Source organism: Lagopus muta, chromosome 4, assembly GCF_023343835.1.
Source record: "Lagopus muta isolate bLagMut1 chromosome 4, bLagMut1 primary, whole genome shotgun sequence".
In the NCBI taxonomy this organism is placed as follows: Eukaryota; Metazoa; Chordata; class Aves; order Galliformes; family Phasianidae; genus Lagopus; species Lagopus muta.
In genome coordinates, this window is record NC_064436.1 from 68371800 (window position 1) to 68391990 (window position 20191).

The 20191-nt window shown below is 46.7% G+C and overlaps 1 protein-coding gene across 1 annotated transcript in view; it reads right to left on the bottom strand.

Moving 5' to 3' along the window:
• The window catches only part of SMOX (spermine oxidase), a 45431-nt gene extending 26279 nt beyond the window's left edge, over positions 1 to 19152 (bottom strand). Inside the window, exon 1 of the mRNA XM_048943651.1 lies at positions 19004 to 19152. The gene's annotated coding sequence lies outside the window, so the exon portion shown is untranslated. The remainder of the gene's footprint in view (positions 1 to 19003) is intronic.
• Between the last annotated feature and the right edge of the window lie 1039 nt (positions 19153 to 20191).

Genomic DNA, 20191 nt, shown 5'->3' on the forward strand with positions numbered 1-20191 from the left:
AGGTAAAGCACGGAAGCAGAAGGCAGGAGAATTATTAATTGAACTTAAGCCCTCCACATCAGTCAGATGCATGAGCGAATGGAACAGGCAGCTGTTAAATCTGCCTTTTGTTCCACAGTTGTGCAAACACCGACCCAGTGAGATTGCAACAGGTTTACTGCAGTGGAAGCAGGCACGCCTTGTTTGCTCTGCTACCTGGAGAGCTGCAGGAGCAGAATGGTCCTCAGCCATCCACAGACACACCAGGGCCCTTCCTGAGCTTGTAAACCTGTGACACCGACAGCACATGCACCAGTGAGATCGAGGTTAATTCGTGTTGGCTGCACATGCTGGAAACTCACCTCCTGCAGAGCGCTGTTTCGTCACCATTCTCCTGCTCAGGCTTTATCCAAGGCAACATTTCAGTCTGAACAAGCTTGCCAGCTGGATATGGGCAGTAGGAATAAGTCACCCAGCCCCAAAGCAGTCCTGCTGAGCTCTCCTGCAGGCTGCAGGGCTTGCTAGAGGAGACCCATTTCGACAGCTCACCAAAAGTGGTGGTCAGAGGCAGCAATTTTGAAAGCAGAATTTTCCAGGGCTTGAAGCACAGATCCTTGTGATTTTTTTTTTATCCCCCATCATTGCAACTTCAGCCCCTCGCTCCTCAGCACCTCTTCTTGTGCTGTTCATCTTCCCCACAAGGCACAAAGAAGACAGGCAGCCTTTCACAAAGACAAGCCAGCATTTCCACTACCTGTGCCCTGCCTTATGTTTCTGTGGCTGGAATTTATAGGGGTGGCTGTGAGAGAAAGGCAAGTTTGAACCTCAGTTCATCTATAGAATAAACAGAATCTCTTGACTGGAAGGGACCCTTAAAGGGCATCTCATCCAAATCTCCTGCAATAAACAGGGACATCTACATCTCCCAACCCTACAGGGACATTCTGAGGGTTGGGGCTTTTCAGTCTAGAGAGGGCTCTGGGAAGACTTGAGAGCAGCCTTTCAATATCTGAAGGGAGGCCACACGAAGGAAGGGGACAGACCGTATAGCAGTGTCTGTTGCGACAGGATAAGGGGAAATGGTTTCAAACATTATCCTCAATTTTCTGAGATATGACCAGGTGAAAGCTCAGGCTGTCAAATGTGTCTCGAGGCACTGAAAATGCTGCCCTTCAGCAGTGCTGCCCTTAACAACAGCATCGACAAGCCCCACTTACAGACTGCTGACCCACCCCAGTGACACACAGCACACAGCTGGATCAGACATCAAGGAAGGAAGCACAGTAATAACACACCATGTGTATTCTTAGACAGCAGCACAAACAGGATGCTTCCCATTTTATCTGTACGCCAAACCCTCAGCCTTCTGCTCCAAGCCTCCTCAGCATCAGTTTTTGGAAAGCAGCAGAGACGTTCAGGCTGATTTGGCATTCTTCTCCCTCCTGAAAATACCCCCAAAGAGACAGACGGAAATCATAGCGTTAACTTTTGCCTATCCAAACTCAGGTCTCCTCTAGTCTAAGAAAATGACCTTACCTGGGCTGACGAGATCTGTAACAAAGCACTTCAAGTCTTACCTACAATAAGACCTCACTGCCAGCTATTTCACCTGTATGTGTTGTATTTAAGACAACTCACCTGTGCAAAACAGCTCAACTAGTAATGAATTTTGGGAATGCATTGGCACAGCTGCACAGTGAAGTTGTGGAGTCACCATCCCTGGACATAGTCAAGAACCTTGGAGACACAGCACTTGGAGACATGGTTAGTGGGCATTGTGGTGTGGGTTGGGGTTGGATTTGGGGATCTTAGTGGTTTTAATGATTGTATGAATGAGAAAAAGCCCAAGGCTGCTCTTAGAATCTTAGAGTTGAGGTCGTGAGACTTTCTGCAGGCCACAGGCTCCAACAGCAGTTCCATTTGTAGCCCTTACCCTGCTGGCCTTGAAAATGAAGCAGAAATGTCTTAAGTTCTCCAACACAAAAACAGAAAGTTCTGAGAAACAGCATTTTTCATTTCTTTGCTGAATCAACACTCTGTAGTAAGAGCACTTAGTTGAGGCACAGTTGAGGCACTGGGCACCTCATTTCCTGAGCAGACAACATTTACTGGAAGCAATGTTGCAAGAAAAGACACAGCTGTATGGTATCTGCATCTCTGAGTGCCCAGCCCAGCAGCCCACGGACCATGGGAGATGTGAACACAGAAGAATCTACAATAACACACTCTTCGAGACAGAAAGAAGCTCAGGAAGCCTCCTCTACACTTCAGGCTCATCACAAATTTGCTTATTGGGAAAATCTCTACACTTTCGAATGCTTAGAATAGAAGGTTCTTTTGATTTTTGGGTTTTTTTTTTAAGGGTTACCAGCTCGTGCTTTTCATCAGGAGACCACTGCACATACTTTTACCACTGCAATCCAACTTGTTTTAATGCCTCAAACATCCCTCAAGTCAAATGAACTCGTTCAAAACTGATTCATACCAGTGCTACTTTTTCAATTGAGTAGCTGCTGACAAGCAGAATATATTTAACAAGCCCCAAGCATCTTGGCATGCACTGGAAAGACTTCTTCCTATTATGAGGTGGTTTTTTTTAAAAGCCAACATATGGGCAGAGCAGGTTGTCTGCCACAGGGCATTTCCATACAGCGCTTGGCACTAACCAGACTGCAAAGATATCCAAAAAATAAACTAAAGAACGTCATGCCAAGAACACAGGGAATGAATCACACCATTTATAGTGCTCTGATATAATCCTCCATTATGTGTTTTTCAAATCCTTCTCATCCGAGGGAAAAGAAAATAAATCAAAATAATTGGCTGGCCTGCGGCTGATTCTCAAGCCTGTTCCTCTGGCTGAATGGCAGCATGAGAATAGAGCAGGTTCAGCCAGCTCCCAGGTGCTGGGAAGGGAGCAGGGTATCTTCAGTATCACAGGTCCCTCCGACAGCATGGTAGAATGCAGCCTGTCCAGCAGGTCAGCACCATGAGATGTGGGCTGTAGAGCTCTTCCTGCTCACACAGCTGATGAGAGCAGTGCTTGTGCCAAAGGCTACTGCCTTACATAGGACACATTCTAAGGAGTCACAGCAGCAATAAAAAGCAGAGCCAATAAATCCTCTGCTCTACAAATCCCCCAAAGAAAAAACAAGTAGAAGCTGCAGCTGGCACACCAGCATGCCCTTTGTTTTAGGAGATTGTGGGGATAGGTACAAGGGCTCCCTTAACGAGCAGACATCTCACAACATCTTCTCCATCACCAGAGAGCTTACACTGTCACAACACTCTGCTCCCACACCAGGAGAAGCCGGAGAAAATAGAGGCAACTGAATGGTATCCAACCTGCTGCAGTGAATGGGATATTCCTATCACAGAATCATGAAACAGCTTGGGTTGGAAGGGACCTCAAAGATCAAGTTCCAACCCCCTGCCACAGGCAGGGCCACCAACCTCCACATCTGGCACTGTCCAGGTTGCCCATGGCCCCATCCAACCTGGCCTTGAACACCTCCAGGGATGGATGGGGCATCCACAGCCTCTCTGGGCAGCTGTTCCAGCACCTCACCACTCTCTCAGTGAAGAACTTTCCCCTGACATCCAATCTAAGCCTTCCCTCCTAGAGCTTAAAACCATTTCCCCCTTATCCTATCCTAACCCTAGTGATGGGAATCATGATCTAACCTTGAATTCTGTAACCTGTGGTGGTAGAAATCATCGTGTTTCTGCATACTACAGACTATCTGGGACTCACCAACCCCATGATTTGGCTAGAACCTCAATGAGCAGGGCAAGATGCAGAGGGTAAAGAGCTCAGGAAGACAGCTGTTGAGTTACCTGAGACAAACAACCCAACTGGACTCTCTTTTACTGTGTACCTGCATTGTTGTTCAGGGTTAGTTTGGAGACTCAACACAAGCTTGGCAAGCACTGGTTCACCCACTGCTGGGAACCTTCCCCTGATTTCCAGCTCTCAATGACATTTAGCACTGGGAGGCATCTGCTGCTTTTATGCTTCCCGTCAATGGCTTGGTGTTCAGGACTGTAAAAGGAAGGAGAGAGAGACAGCAAACTGAAGAAAAAAACAGAGGTAACAAGCTGAAACCACTGTATAATGGATCAGAACAATGCTGCAAACAAGTTTCCTGCAAAACTTACGTTCTGACTGCCAAAAAGAGCTGTGCCCTATCCCATCTGCACAGCCATGCGATGTTATCTTCACCACCCTACTTCTCTCTTCAATTGTTTGGGAAACTTAATTGATAAAACCCAGCCCTAATTAAATAGGAAACATGCCCATGTTTGCACAACTCAGAATACAATGGGGTCTCAGTCAAATAAACACTGGTGTCCCTGTTGCATTTGGGAATTCTTTGTGGTTTGGGGTTTTAAATTCATTTCAGCAAGCAGCAAAGTTTCAACAGGAATTTTCTCCTCCTCCTATCCTGCGTAATAGAAGGGTGAGACAGGGAATGAATCCACGCAGTGCTCCGCTCCAACTCAATGTGTACATGAGGATTATTTCAGGACACACCATATGAGACATGCTAGCCCAAAAGCAATTATATTTTCTCACCACTTCTCAGAATCCAGACCCAACAAACTGCCCTGAAATAGCAACACAACTTTCTAAACAACGTCGTTTATTCCCCCTGTTTGAAAACAACACCCACACTGAATCTTTGATTTCAAGCCATCCCCAAGCACTTACCACATCTTTACCATTCAAGCCACAGGGAAAATCATTAAATGCAACAGAAACACTAGGGGATGAGAACCAAAATTAGAAGAGCCAAACGCTGCACTGATTTTCTCCCACAATAACTGGGCTGGCTTCATCCTGCAGGAGGGCAGCCATGAATCCAGGAAATCTGTGTCTCTGCAGGTGGAGCAGTTTCCAGGGGACTTATCTCAGGCTGTGCTCTGCTGGAATATCACTTGCAAACAACTGTGCTCCAGCTCTGAGACAGCAGACACGAGCAGGGCTGGCTCAGCATGCTGTAACACACAGCTTTCTCCATTCAGCTCTCTGCACTGACACGCTCACACATCAGACAAGAGCCCAAGGCAGGGGAAATCAGGCTGGGAAGTGTGTTCTTAGATCTCAGTGAAGTCTAGGCTGTGGCTGGCAATGTTTTTCTGAGATTTTTACCCACCAGAGGCTTCCTTTGAAGAAGAAGGGTGCTTTTCCCCATGCTCCTTGAAGTGTGGGATTTGCATATGCCACCTCCCTGTGCTGATGTTCCTAATGTTTCAGTGCAAAAGCACAGACATCAAACACTGTCTGCATTCAGGTCACCTCGATGTACTCGCAGAAATTCTGTGACTGCCATATCCTACATGGGAACGTAATGAATAATGCAGCAAGTCACCCTGCTGAGGGATTTCCCTGCTGAGCGCTCACACGGAGGCACACCAAACAGAGCAGAAAGCAGAAGCAGCTGGCAAAAGACAACGGGTGGGAGAGGGAAGCAATGAGAACACAGCAGTGACACGTTTAGCGTTGTATCTACCTTGCTGCAAACATCAAAACAAAGCCCGATGATGAAACGTTGTCCTCTGGCTGAGTTCTTGTGCTCTGGGGTTGCTGAATGCCCTGCAGGGAACAGCAGCCCGAGTGCTGTGGGACGTGCACGAGTGATGGATTATCCCCCTCTGCAAGGTGCCTTTCATCCCTCCTGACACATCTGAGCTCAAAAGCATTTCTCCTGTGCAACGATCAAGACATTTTACTGAAACAAAGGGAAATTTGGTTTTGCTCTTTTTCATTAAATCCTCACAAACCGCTTTACAGAATTAAGATGAAGCACTGCACAGAAAGGAACAAATAAGACAGATAAAAACACAGGTATTTTAGATCTGAAGTGGTTTCCACAGAGCAGGAAGGTTTATCATGTGGAAAGCGGCAACGAGTGGGAATGGAGACACTTGTGTTTGATCTGCTCTCCCACAGCCTTCTCACATGATGAGGGCAACAGAATTACAGCCCTATCCACAAAGCAGCTAAAAATACAGTGAAGTTTCAGTGTATCCAGACGAGAGCTCATTGTGCTCAATGTGGCTTGCCTCATCCCTAACATACTTCAACTTCGGCGCATATAAAACAGCATTAGCACCTCACTGTGCCAAAGAAAGCATTTTGACTAATGCCCTGAAATGAAAAAGAATTAGTATAAAGCACTAGATGCTCAACGGGGCTACCGAGCTACGTGGAAGTCAGGAGAGATAACGAGCCAATGAATTTCAGATCACTCTCTGCATCCCTCCTGTACCGACACACTGAAACTCACAGAGCCTGCATGTCGGCAAGAAGAAATTGTCATCTCTAAATTTAGCACACACTTCAGCTATTGTGTGATGCTTCAGAAGCAACAGAGACATAAAGTCGAGTTTGTAGGAGATGCATTTAAACTCGACTGAGAGCTCCTCACACTGAGCAAAGTCTTTTCTGAACTGCCTTCCTGTTTGGACAATTGGATCCACTTCATTTTTTCCACCACAACCATGAGGGTCTGTCCTGCAGTGAATGGATGGGGTGTTTTTTTTTCCCCTGGGATAACTTCCAGGTTAAAGAGAAAGGATTTACACTTGAATGAAACATAGGCTCTGTCTTTGGAAAATTTGTTTTGAAAACTTGGGAAGGAAGCAAAGCCTCCTCCATTTCAAAAGGGACTCAATTAACATTCTCCAACAAATCTTCCTATAGAAAGAAAAGTACTCACTGGAGTACATGTGATCTGAAAGTTTTTCTCCCTGCTCACAATGTCCCTTTCTGAAATAGAGGCCACTGTTGTCGAGGATCTTTGCACAGCTTTCCAAAGAACTGCCCACCACAGCCCTTGACTCCAGGCGTACAATGTTCTATGATCTAGGCTCAGAAACTTGAAATACTACCTTAACAGGGAGAGCCTGGGGGCCATGGTTTTAGTGGGCATGGTGGTGATGGGTCGATGGTTGGATTTGATCACCTTAATACTCTTTTCCAATCTTAATGATTCTGTGGTTCTAATGAAGACCTGGGCTGGTGCACCCTCTCCCTGAGCACCGTGGATCCCTCTGCAGCAAGAAGGCTGGTCAAGAGAGTTGTCAGCCACAAGAACTAAGCATCATCACACATCTCACCACCTCATCTCCCTGAAAACATACATGTCTGGGTTTGGTTCCAAAAGGCTTTGTAAAAAAAAAAAAGAAATAATAATAAAGACACTAATGACCAACTGAGCAGGTGCTCTCCTTTGGAGGCATGTGGGTTTGATTTGCAGCAGGCAGTGGTCAGACAGGACCCCCATAGTGGTCCTGACAAACAGCTCTGAAAGCATTGGGGCATGTCTCAATAATGCCAACACAGGAGGAGGAAAACAGCCTATGCCATTATTTGTTTCAAGCTAAAACTATAGGGAAAATAAGGTCATTGATGATTTAACATCTAGTTTCATGTCTGAATTCCTTTATGCCCTGCATATGACAGAATATTCTTCACCCTTTAATAAGTGTAGGCTGAAGTCAAGCCCAACTCAAAGTTGATGACAGATTGAGTATAGGAGTTTAACACGATAAACAGCAGATCAGGATGAGAGAGAAGAGTATTATTACTGTATATTGCTACAGAAAGTATGCAGCCTCCACCTTAACGCTTTAGGGAGACTGTCCTTAACAGACCACACTAATTCATTTCTTCTGTGTGCCTCAGAATGAATTCTGGCCCAGACACGAAGCAACAGGAGGGAACTTACCTGCAACTCAGCCAGACTGCAGTGAAGACAAGGACACAGCCTGTCTCCAGAGGTCTCCAAGCTGTTTAGATGCTCAGATGTGAATTACCCTCCAGAAAAAAAGATCCTTTTCCCTGCTGACCATGCTCTTAATCCAGGCACTAAATTAACTGTGGATAAGCATCAAACCCCTCTGCACTCAACAGCTACTCCCTACTCCATCCAAAATAAAGTGATGGCTTGGGAGTTTGCCTACACATAAAAGGACCAGAACAGTTACCCTACAATCTTTTCCCTTCATTCAAAATAAAAGAAAATCTGAAGACACACGCTAGGCAAGGCAAGCACTCTGGAAATGAAGAGCCCTCAGCACCTCACGCAAGACACAAAGCCTTAAATTGGGCTTAACTTGAGCCTTATGTCAGAACCTTCTTTCCAAGAGAACCTAGGAAACATTTGGCTAGAGCGTGTTTCATTGACCCCATCACATTCCTTTGGGGAAGGATCCCCCATTGGGAGATGCAGTTCTTCCACCCAGAAATACGTCCCTTGGGAAACATGCTCTCCCAGGAATAAGAGGCGGTGACAAGCAATGAAATGTGCTCATACTTGCACAGTAAAGAAGCTGGCTGCTGGGAAAATCTAAACACACCTCTTCCACAAGAGTCCAACAGTTTCAATTACAGCTTTCAAGACAGCCAACCCACTTTCAAAACTGATAAATCGAGCAAATATACTTTCTCTGAAGGAAAGGGAAGTGTATTTCCATCATCACAGCACCTTCCTTCCATTTATAGAATGGGTCATGCCAACCCCCGGGAAAGCTTTCTGATCCTGTCAACCCTGCATCTTCTTCAAGCACTGGAAGAAGCTTTAGGACCAGCTAACGTGAGCAAAGTCTGAAAGCATCCCAGCTCTCTGCTCTGGGACCCAAATTCCAACCTAAATGCTGTAAACGCACCCATAAAGCTCCAGGAAATGAAGTGATGGGGACAGAGGGCTGCATTTACACTGCTGCTCACAGTCCAGCTTCTCATGTCCATTTGTCACCAAGCACAACTTCCCCTCCCTGCTCAAAGCAGATTAAGCTTAATATACTTATGTAGTTGTGAAGTGCACTGTCTATTATCCAATTAGACAGCTAACGAGATCTGAGTAACAGCACGTAGGCACAGATAACAGTTGGCTGATAGATGGGACAGATTAGACATGTTCTTTATTTTTCCAGCCCTTGCAGAAAGAGGGTTGGGATTCGTTCAAAGGCTGCTTTGAAGACTGGATCCAGGTAATTGTTTTATTTTGTTTCGGACCCATAAACACATCATGATTGTTTCCTCTTGATCTCCCGGAGCTGTGATATGGGCACTGTCCTGTTATGAAAGTCCTGATAAATCTGGAATGGTTCCCACAATTAAACTTTCAGTGGGTGCATCTCATCAGCTTCTGTCTTCAAAAACAGCCTATGAGCAATGCAGGATATATACATCAGCAGGAAAATAAGTGTATGTTTGTGCAGAAGTGATAAGGATATTCCAATATGCAATCTTTATTCACTCTTATGCTGTTCCATGTCACATTCCCATAAGATCCAGCTAAGAAAACATGATCTAGATGTAATCATCGTAAGATGGCTGCTTGACAACATATTTCTTGCAGCATAATTATCAAGAGTTTGCTATCTCACTGGGTTTTGCACAGGCACAAGAGCCACGCAATATTTTCATCACCAATCTGGATGATTGACTGGAATGTATGGACTTAACACCAAGAGATGATTGAAAGCTGGGAGGATGCACAAGCACTATGGGGTACAGGTTCCAATTTCCAAATTTGAAATGTTGGCCCAACATTAACAAGAAGAAATACTTACGAAAGAGAAATCACAGGTAGAAATGCAAAAATGGGGAGACTTCCAACACAGCAAGACTACAGGAAAGGCTCTTCCATTTTAGAGAATCAGAGTACAATAGCAAGGCAACGTTCCACTTTTGCATCAGTGCAAACTTTAGCCTGCAGTGTTAAAGAGATCCTAGAGACACTTAACCTATCCCCATAGATAGAAAGATGCAGATGCTATGGGAAGAACAGAAGGTGGTGAACATTTGTTTGGAGAACTGAGGTCAAGGGGTAACCAACAGACTGAAGTATTAACGGGCATCCTCTGAGGAATGGTGCTCCTCAGAAACAGCCAGCACTCACACTAACACTGTCCATTCTTGACCTGAATGATGGAGCAAGTTCAAGGACTGCATCATGCTGGGAGGGCAGGACTGCCCAGCAAGCTGGAAGAAAGCTCACGAAACTGAAAAATACCAGTGTGAAGTCCTACACCTGAGACAAAGAAAACACACCGTCAACACACACTGGGGACTTATTGGCTCTTCACTAAGGCCCATGGGAATTCTGGCAGACAGTGAATAGGAATTAACAGAGCGCCCCTGCAGCGATGAAAGCCAGGCAAATACTGGGCTGTACTGGGAATGGCAATAGCCAGGAGCTTAGGGACACAGTTCCTCTCTTTGGAGGATACACTCGGAACACAGTCATTCCCCAAGAAGGCACTGACAAACTCAGTGATGTTCTGATCACTGGAATACATAAAGTAAGAGATGAGCATGAGGGAGATGGGCTTGTTTAAACTGGAAAAGAAATGGGAGCTAAGGAGGGATCTGATCTCCATCTTCACCTGCCTAACTGGGGGTTACAGAGAAGGTGGAGGAGACTTTATGACACACAGCAAAAAGAGATAAGCTGCACATTTTGCAGCAAGGGATATCCTGATCACATAAGATGTGAATACTCTTCACCATGAGAGCATTAAGCACAACACTAACTTGCCATGCTTGACTGAAATGGTCCAAAACTGGATAGATGAAGGTCACAAGCAACTCACCTTTGCATTTGGACTTGCTTGGAGCAACAGGTTGGATTAGAGAGCTCCAGACATCCTATCCTACCTAAGATACTCTAACAGTACTCCTAGCAGTTCTAACAAAATCATCATGAAGAAACGCTGAACACAAGATTTTGCACAACAGCCTACAGCACTGTATACACCTGCTCAGTGTTAACAAGTGCTTTAGACTCAAAAGCTGTCAATAAAATACTTTCCACATGACTGAAGTTCCCTTCATCTGTAATTAAGGGAGGAAAAAAGAAAGCAAGCAGTAGGGCTGTCACTGCTATTTGAAACTGAACATGAGACACTGGAGACTCACATTATACGTGTTATCACAGAAAAGCTCTGCAAGAAAACTAAGGAGAGTTCAAAAAAGAAAGAAAAAAAAAAGATATGCACTAATAGTTTAAGCAAACAAAACCCAGACTGCTCCTCCCTACCTGCTCTGTCTACCACAATAAACACGAGTTGATGCCAGGAAGGATTTCAGACCTGTACAAACCAGCCTTCATTGTGGAGCTGAGTCTTCCTTTGTCTCTGGATGAAGACTCTTTCTATGCAGACATACCTTTCTCACAGGCTTTCTACTGTCTCCCACTGAAAGGTGCAAGAGGTGTTAATAGATAGATTGAAAATGCCTACAACAACCTACAGAGGAAAGTAAAGAGGAAACCCCCCCCCCCTTAAGAAAAGCACTCCAGAAAGTGAAGCCCTCCGTCACAGTTCAAATGAAACTGCTGCCTTCCTCTGAGTATCCTGCAAAACAAAGCCTACAAAACCTGAAAAAATAAATACAGCCACAGCATACAGCAAGGCTAATAACTGCAAACTGAGGTGTTTCATGCAATGTGGACATCCATCCACCTGTAAGCAGCAAGAGCCAAATTCACCCAGAAAGGCCACATAGCCCTCTGATGTGTGATGGAGCCAGACAACAGCTGTTTGGAATCATTTTCCTAGCCCTGCAATTACCAAGCAACAATCACTTTCAAGGAAATGTCTGATCACTGCTTTAAGGCAATCTGATACGTCAACCAGTTTACCTTAGCAAGTAATGTTCTAATGCTTACCCACTGTATTTTCTGTCACAGTTTATGTTTGAGTACTCTCTGAAAGATCTGCACAGCCACACTTGAACAGTTTTGCAGACGCAAGGATAACCTTATCCTACACAGAAACAGAGACACTGCCTACAAAATGAGAAGTACACAGTGTGACCACTGCAGAAGGTCACTCATAAAGCACAGCAGGAGCTCAGATCGGGAGAGCAACATTGCCCAAAGTGCAGCCCAGCTCACCACGGGGAAAGCCTTGGTGATAGCAGCTGGCAAGGACCTTCCTCATCCAGCTCTGGAATAGCTGGTGAAGATCCTGGGGACCTTTTCCTTGGGGAAAAGGCAGCATTTGAGCCAGAAAAGCCTGTGCTTTTTCTTTTTTCCCCTTTAATAGTGAGTAGAGGCACAAACCCATCATGAAGCCTTTCATGACAAAACATGTTATCTGTGCAGATGCCAGAAAGAAAACAAACACATCCAACATGCCCCAAAGTCTCCATATGGGCATCATATGTGTCTGTCAGCTCCATATAGGTTCGTGCCAGAGGCACACTGCAGCCCAAGGCAGTCTCAGCCCAGCTGCAGCTGTGGCCTATGCACAAAGCCTGCAGAGAGGGAACTTAACTCCTTTTGTACAATAACAAAAGGGCAAGAGGTCAGCAATTCTCAACTGCAGCAACAGAAACCCAAGTCAGAAACTAGGAAAATCTTGCTAATGCTAAGAACAACACAAGAACTTCGAAGGATCACCCAGGAAGAATGGGGAAAGCCCATCACTAGGGGCTTTTAAGGACTGGACAAACATCTGCTGGGAAAGTTTGGATAGATGTGACCCAGCCTTGGGGCAGAAGGTCAGATCAGACAACTTGCTAAGGCCCCTTTTGGCCATCTAGCGAGTCTGTATTATTCCTAGCACTTTGCTTCCTTCACACTCCACCCTGCAGTCAGAAGAGCTCTCTTTTTTCCTCAGATCTTCCTCTGTTCCTCCCTGGAATATTTTCATGCATAAATATCTTCAGGACTGGATCCCTTTCATGTTCTGAGAAGCTCAGAGCAAAATGCCTGTGAGTCTAACAACAAAAAGACCTTACAGATCATTCTGCTTAGTGTTACACACTGCTCTCCTATCCAGCACAGCTTGTCCACAGTAAGCCTGTGGAAAATCCCACCTGCACCAACTCTTCATGCAGAAATACCTAGCTTGTATCTCATCCCCAAGTTGTACAACCTTCAGTGCTTCCTCCCAGCTTAACCCTGGCAGTCAGCAATTGAGAACAAAGCTGACTTTACTCTGGACCCCCTGCAGGGCAATAGAACCACACAATTCAAGATCTTATCCCATGGGAATCAGAAGGCAAAAAAAGCGATGATCCAGTCCTTAACCCTAAAGCCCACTGTGTAACACTCAGCCACTTATCAGAGTGCCTCTATCAGAGACACCAGATGCTATTGTATAACTACAGCAATAGTGTGAGCTCCCTGTGACAATAAAGAGGACATTTATTTTGGCATATGATACTATTGGAAGCACTGTGCTTCTGCAAGTGTTAATTAACGGCACATAGCATTGCATGAGATCAGACAACCCAAGCAGCAGACTGCAAACTTAAAGTCTGGGAGTTCTAACCTTTATCTCAGGGTTAGAGCTGGAACTACCAACTTCAGCAGCAAGAAGGACTTATGAGCCTTTGATTCCTCATGTGCCTTATACAGCTCTTCCAGCTCATCCCTGGAAACACGAAGCCAGCTCACAGTCCTGCCTGTCTGTGGAAGCAAGCAGGGAGCGTGAGAACAAGATGTGATCAGAGGCAAAGACATCCACTCCAATTTGTGTGCACACGTGCGACAGCACATGAAGGCACAGTTTTCCAGTGTCAGGAAAATCATCCAAGTTTGCTGTCATTAAGGACAGCCCTGCTCTTTCACCAGCAGTGAGAGCCATAGGGTGAGCAAGGGATAAGTCCCAACTGAAAAACGACCCTATAAAAATAAGTAACGATCTGCTGACAGGGATTGGGAGCCCAAATCAGGATCTCTTGGCCACCAGCAGATAAGCAAGAATAGGACCAACCTCTACACCAGCAGCAGTGCCTTAAACTGCCATCTGTCAGCTGTGGCACTGCGTCCCGATGGGACTGGAAAGAGCTTACACAAGAGAGGAAGCAAGCAGACAGACAGCACAGTGAAAATAGCTTGACGTCGTTTCGCTGCTGAAACCACTGCCCTGCCAAAGGAGACTCCTTCCAGCAGCCCAGACTTTCTGAAAGGGTCTGTGGCTCTCAGGATTTCAACCAAAGGGTTACCAGACACGTTAACGACGCGTGTCTTCCTGGCAGCATCCGCTGGGATCATAACTGTGACTGATTCCAAAAACAGTATTGCTTGAGAAAGAAATCTGGAGATCAAAGCAAGAGGTTACACCTACATCCTGGAACATGCATGCTTATGGGACAGAAGAATTTTACATTCAGCTTCAGAATAAACGTCTGTTTGTCCAACAGAAACATGAGGTTAGCATGCAGCTGTATCTTACACCTGTACAAGATCTTCTGGAGAAGAAGCTGAGTGTTCCAGCATTCCTCACCTGCTCTGAAACAGGAATTAAACTGAACCAAGGCATTACAGAAGCAAAGAGCACTCTTCTTTCCCATGCAACAGCCAGCACAGGAATAAGCCAGCACTCCTGCCAACCTCAGTGCAAGGCATTTTCTGGATACCTAAACTACAAGGTAGTTTGAGTTGATGTTTCACAACAGAAATGATCCAAAGCAAAGCTTTTATTTCCCCTCCTCCAAGTGTGCAAACATCATCATATCCCATCCAATATCTGAGTCATTCCAAGCATGCCAGCAACCTACGCTGCTAAATGCCATTCAGCTAAATCTGGAGAGCACACTTGAAATAAAAATCAGAAAACCAACACACGTTATGCAGAATAATGAGCTACGCAGAAAAGAGTAAATAACCATCCATTGTTCAGAGCTGATCTACCTTTATTTAGTTCTCTACTTCGACGGCCAGGAAAGCAAATATTTTATTATTTATTACAGGGTAGTTCCTGCCTTTGAACTCGCAGATTTTAACAAAATTCTCAAGCCGCTATAAAGATCTTGCAGCCCTTGAAAGATCTGTTGGATAGAAGATGTGAGTGATCAAAACCAAAGACTCCCCACAAACTGAAATGAGCCTTGTTTACATTCAGTGCAGCTCCCTGGACATTGAAATGCTCACTGCAACCTCTGTTCTGCCCCCTATCTGCTCCGTGGCCTCCAGCTCTCTCCATCTGACCTCCTCAGAAGTGAGATAAAAATTGTCCCCGAGGACGATGTGGAAACAGGCTCTGCAGATGGAACACTCAACAACCAAAGCTCTGTACAGCACCACTCCAAGGCTGCAAAATCTGTTTCCCTCAAACCCACCGAGTTCCCAGACACTGTAATTCTGAGCTATCTGAAAGCACACTAACCATAGGAGTGTTGTTTCACTGACACTTGCAGAAAGCTTTAAATGATGGCGCAGTCACACTCTGAAATAGCTCAGAGACCAAACTCCAGTGTGAAAAGCAAAGGATGTTGTTATCCCCTGCTGTAAGGTTTTACTAGTATCTCATTACCTTCAGAGCAACCCAGGCCTTTCTCAGCCACACAACACTCCCTGCCGCATCCATCCTTACAACCAGCATGCCATAAGGATGCAATATGCACACACACATTGTGGTGATATGATAGGCATGCTCTGATCAGTGCCATCAAATCCACAAAAGCACACACCTCACATCACTCCAGCGATGATATCTTACTTCAGAAAAGACAATTGCATGCTTTAAATTAAACCTCCAGAGAACTATAGTATCATTAAGGTTGGAAAAGAGCTCTAAGATCACCAAGCCCAAGCCCAACCCACACCAACCCATCCCCATTAACCATGCCCCTCAGTGCCACATCTCCACAGTTCTTGAACATCTCCAGGGACAGTGACTCCACCATCACCCTGGGCAATGCCCACTCCAATGTCCAACCTCTTTTCTGAGAAGAAATGTTTCCTAATATTCAGTCTGAAACTCCCCTGACACAACTTAAAGCCATCACCTCTCACCCTATTGCTGCTAGGTGGGAGAAGAGGCCAACCCCTACCTTGCTTCAACCTCCTTTCAGGGGGTTGTAGAGTATAATAAGGTCTCTCCTGAGCCTTCTCCAGACTGACCCATCCCAGTACCCTAAGCCACTCTGCAAACTCGTGCTCCAGACCCCTCACAGCTCCACTACCCTTCTCTGGACACCCTCCAGGGCCTCAACATCTGCCTGGTAATGAGGAGACCAAAACAGAACGCAACACTCAAGGTGCAGCCTCACCAGTGACACTACAGAAGGACGATCACCTCCCTGCTGCTGCTGGCTGCTCTACTGCTGGTGCAAGACAGGATGGCTCTGGTCTTCTTGGCCATCTGGGCACACTGCTGCCCAGAGGCTTTATTACAGTGTACCCAGACTCACAGAAAGAGTACAAATGGGAGGTGAAGCATACAGAAATGCAACTGAGACGCAGAGGGGCTCGAGCTCAGGTTCGTACAAAGCCATTCATCAGACTGCTCATCCCATGCTGCACCAACTGGCTCCCAATGGGGGACTGTCACTCTTCTGTACGACTGCTGTGCTACAGTGAACCCTGCACCAGAGCAGGGCAGAACCCTTAAGACAGATGGTTTAGACACTGTTAGGAAATAAGAGTTCAAGTTTGTTCCCAACCCACTTCATTTCCAAGAGGTAATTTTTGTACTTCTTCATTATTTACCACTTTGACACAACTTTTTAGCTCATCAGCAGAAGCAAAAATCTCAGTTATTTAATTTCCATAGACCTGACTTCATGAACTTCTAAAGAGAACTGATGCTTGGAGCCACTGGGAATGGCATTTCTACATTTTTTCCATTTTCTGGTCTGTTAATTATGGTTACTAAGAGAAGGAGACAGAAGTTAGAGTTGTGAAATACTGTACTTTAATATTGGTCAAAGAAACAGAGAAAATGACTTCTAGCTCCTTTTGGTGTAATTCAATCACACAAACTAAGTAAAGCTACGTAGTTCAGAAGTCAGCATCGCCATTCTCCTCAGACCTTCATTTGGGCCAGCAGAAAACTGATGGAGAGTGTTAGACTTCGTTAGTACGATTATTAATTTATTATATTATTTATATTATTAATTAATTAATATTATTTATTTATTAAAAAAATACGAAGCGATATAAACCAGGTGCTGGGGTTTAGAGGACAGGCAGCTTTACTCCTGCAGCAAGCAGCAGAAAAACATCAAGTGTAGAAATATCCGTCCTTCAGTGGTAGAGATGGGGAGGAATCTTTTGCAGGTGGAGAACTGCAAAAAAACCCAAATCATCCTACTTGTCTGAGGTAGAGATCAATGCAAGAGCAGGACTCACATCTTTTAGACCAAAGGGTAAACACTCACTGTCATAGACTCACAGAATGGCCTGGGCTGAAAAGGACCACAAGGATCATCTGGTTTCAACTCCCTGCTATGTGCAGGGTCACCAACCAGCAGACCAGGCTGCCCAGAGCCACATCCAGCCTGGCCTTGGATGCCTCCAGGGATGGGGCATCCACAGCCTCCTTGGGCAACCTGTTCCAGTGCATCACCACCCTCTGTGTGAAAATCTTCCTCTTTCTATCTAACCTAAACCTCCTCTCTACCTGAGCTTCTCCATGCCCATCGAATTGAGTGATGTTCCCCCATGCAGGAGAAGACATGCTTAAAAAAAAAACAAACACCACAGGTAGAATCATAGAGCCATAGAATGGCTTGGGTTGGAAGGGACCTTAAAGATCATCCAGTTTCAAGATGATCCAGTTAATTGATGCAGTTTGGTGGGATAGACACAATATATTTCTGGGGGGAAAAGTAGGGCCTTTCAAGTGAAAGCTACAGAAAGTTATCCAAGTCTGCAGAAGAGAACAGGACACAGGCTCCCAGGACACAGGCTGGATGTTTGTGGAAAGCAATTGCACTGAACAGTACAGCTCAAGAGCAGCAGCTCTGCTGAGCCCAATGGGAATAACTACCAATGACAACAGCACCCAAAAGCAGCCAGCATTTTCAGGACTTAAAAGAGACAGATCTCCAGTCTATTTCCACACATATAATTTGGCTAAAATACCAGTGAGTTGCTCCTCCAAGCCCAAAGATGCCCACGTCAACATTGGAGTAGCTCTGCTACAATCCAGGAACTGAGTCAGAACAAAGAATCCTTTTGCCAATACTCATCTGTGCGTTTCCCAGCCCAGTTCCCCACTCCACAAAGGGCAGAGCAAGGGGACAAGGGAAATCAGTTCTGTTTATAAGAGGCAACACCAGCTGAAGCTATGGACTTTGCCACTCATAGAAAAACACCGTACATCTGTCCCACAGGAGCACCACGAAAGATTAGCTCAATCGTTCAGCTAACAATCCGAAAAGGGAAAAGGACCCAGGAGAGCACAACGTTATCGCTGAGTCAACAGAACAACATTTGTAGAAGGCTGAAAACATTCTTACACAAGGCAAGGCAGCACTGGTGAGCTGAGTTCACATCCTCCACTAAACCAGTCCGGTAAGTCCAGGAATAATCACGTACCCGTGTCCGACAGGCTGAGGGAAAAGTGGATCAGCGGGGTGAGCTGAGGACAGGGCACGGCTGTGTGCGGGGTAGCAGGGTGGACGTGGAGCTGATACATATGGTTTCACTTTGATGTAAAGCTTGCATGTGCATCTCATATAACAGGGCAATTACAGCTGGCTCAGCACTGCCTTTAGGTTGGACTTTAAGCTGGATCGGAGACCGCACGCCTACAGAGCGAGGAAAGGGTTTTTAGGGGCGCTCAGACAGCTAAGATCAAGCTTGCTCAGAAGCTTGGCTTGGAGGTTTGCTACCTCACAACCTGCAATTCCTGAACCGACGATGGAAACAACGCAGCGACTCGGAGGAGTCCAACGGATGCGACCGCAAGGTCCCAAGGCGCAGCCAAGAGCCGTGACAGCACCGACATCGACACAGCGCAGGAACACAAACACCGAGAAACACGTGAACCCTGCCCTGAGGGGATGCTGCACCTCAGCCCGAGCCTCGCACACCCGCAGCCGCCCCACAGCAGCCGCGCGGCTCCCAGCGCGGCGGAGGCAACGGAGCGAGGCGGCTGCCCTCACGCCCCTCACTGCCACCTCAGCGCCGGCTCTCTCCCTCCGTCCCCGGAGGCCCGCAGGTGGCCGATCCACCTCGTCGGTCCGTCAGGACTTTGCGGAGGGCCCCTTCTCCGAGCCCTCCGAGAGAAGCGGGAGCAGCGCGGAGCTGCAGCCCGGCGGGAGCGGTACCTCTCTCTGCGGTGCCGGAGGGGACGGGGCTCTCGCCGCCCGCCCGCTTCGCCTCGCTCCCCGCGTCTCGCTGCTCCCGGCCCGGCTGCGGCGGCGGCTCCTGGCAGTGCGAGGAGAGAACCAGCGCCGGCCTGTTTACAGCCGCCTCCCCTTCGGTCCGCCCCGGCCCCGCCTCGAGGATCCCCCCCCGCTCCTCCTCCTTCTCCGCCTCCTCAGCGCCGCCCGCCCCGAGGGGCCCGAGGGGAGCTGGGGTGAGGCGTCCTCGTGCTCCGTCACCCAGCGCTGGAGGGTCAGCCCAGCTTATCACAGAATCGTAAAGGTTGGAAAAGAGCTGTAGGATCGCCCGACCCATCCCACCGTGCCCACTGACCGCGTCCCTCGGTGCCACATCACCATGGTTCTTCAACGTCTCCATGGACGGTGACCCCACCAGTCCCTGGGCAGATGGACCTTCAAGGGCCATCTATTCCCACTCCCTGCTCTGAACAGGGACACCCACAGCTCCATCAGGTGCTCATAGACCCATTTTGCTTCACATTGGGTGTCTGCAGGGATGGAGCGTTCACTGCCTCTCTGGGCAACCTGCTCCAGTCCCTCTTGCCAATCTGGAAGCTATGGCTTTCCTCATATCTTCCCAGTTATCCCCCATTATCATCCTTTAAGGGGCCATACTTCCACTTGGATAGTCCTTTCTATCTCATTCCTGCACAACAAGCGACTCAGAATGGAGACCTGAAACCCTTCTGACACTTTCCACGATTCTAATTCTTACCATGATGCTCCAACCAAAGAGCATCCTTCAGCTCAGAGGAAAAACTCATTTCTGCGGCTTTCTGATGTTCAAAATACAGAACTGAGCCTGGAAACAAACACACCATACCTACAGTATTGTCCCTACTTGTTTGATCTATGTGACTTCCCATGAAAGCATCCAGCAACTTGCACAGGCCAAGGAAATCCACATCCGTCTCAATTGCAGCCTACAGCCAACCCTGTGCTGCAAATTGCTTTGAAAAGTCAAAGCCCTGGGTTTAATAAATCCTTGAGTACTTCTTTAGGACAGATCTGGGTAAAGAACTGCTCTGGGAAACACAGCGCTAACCCACAGTGCCTCTCAGAGATAGAATCCAGGCTGCTGTAGGATATACATTCAAACACTCCCCTCAGGGCACAAACCTTCATAGTACA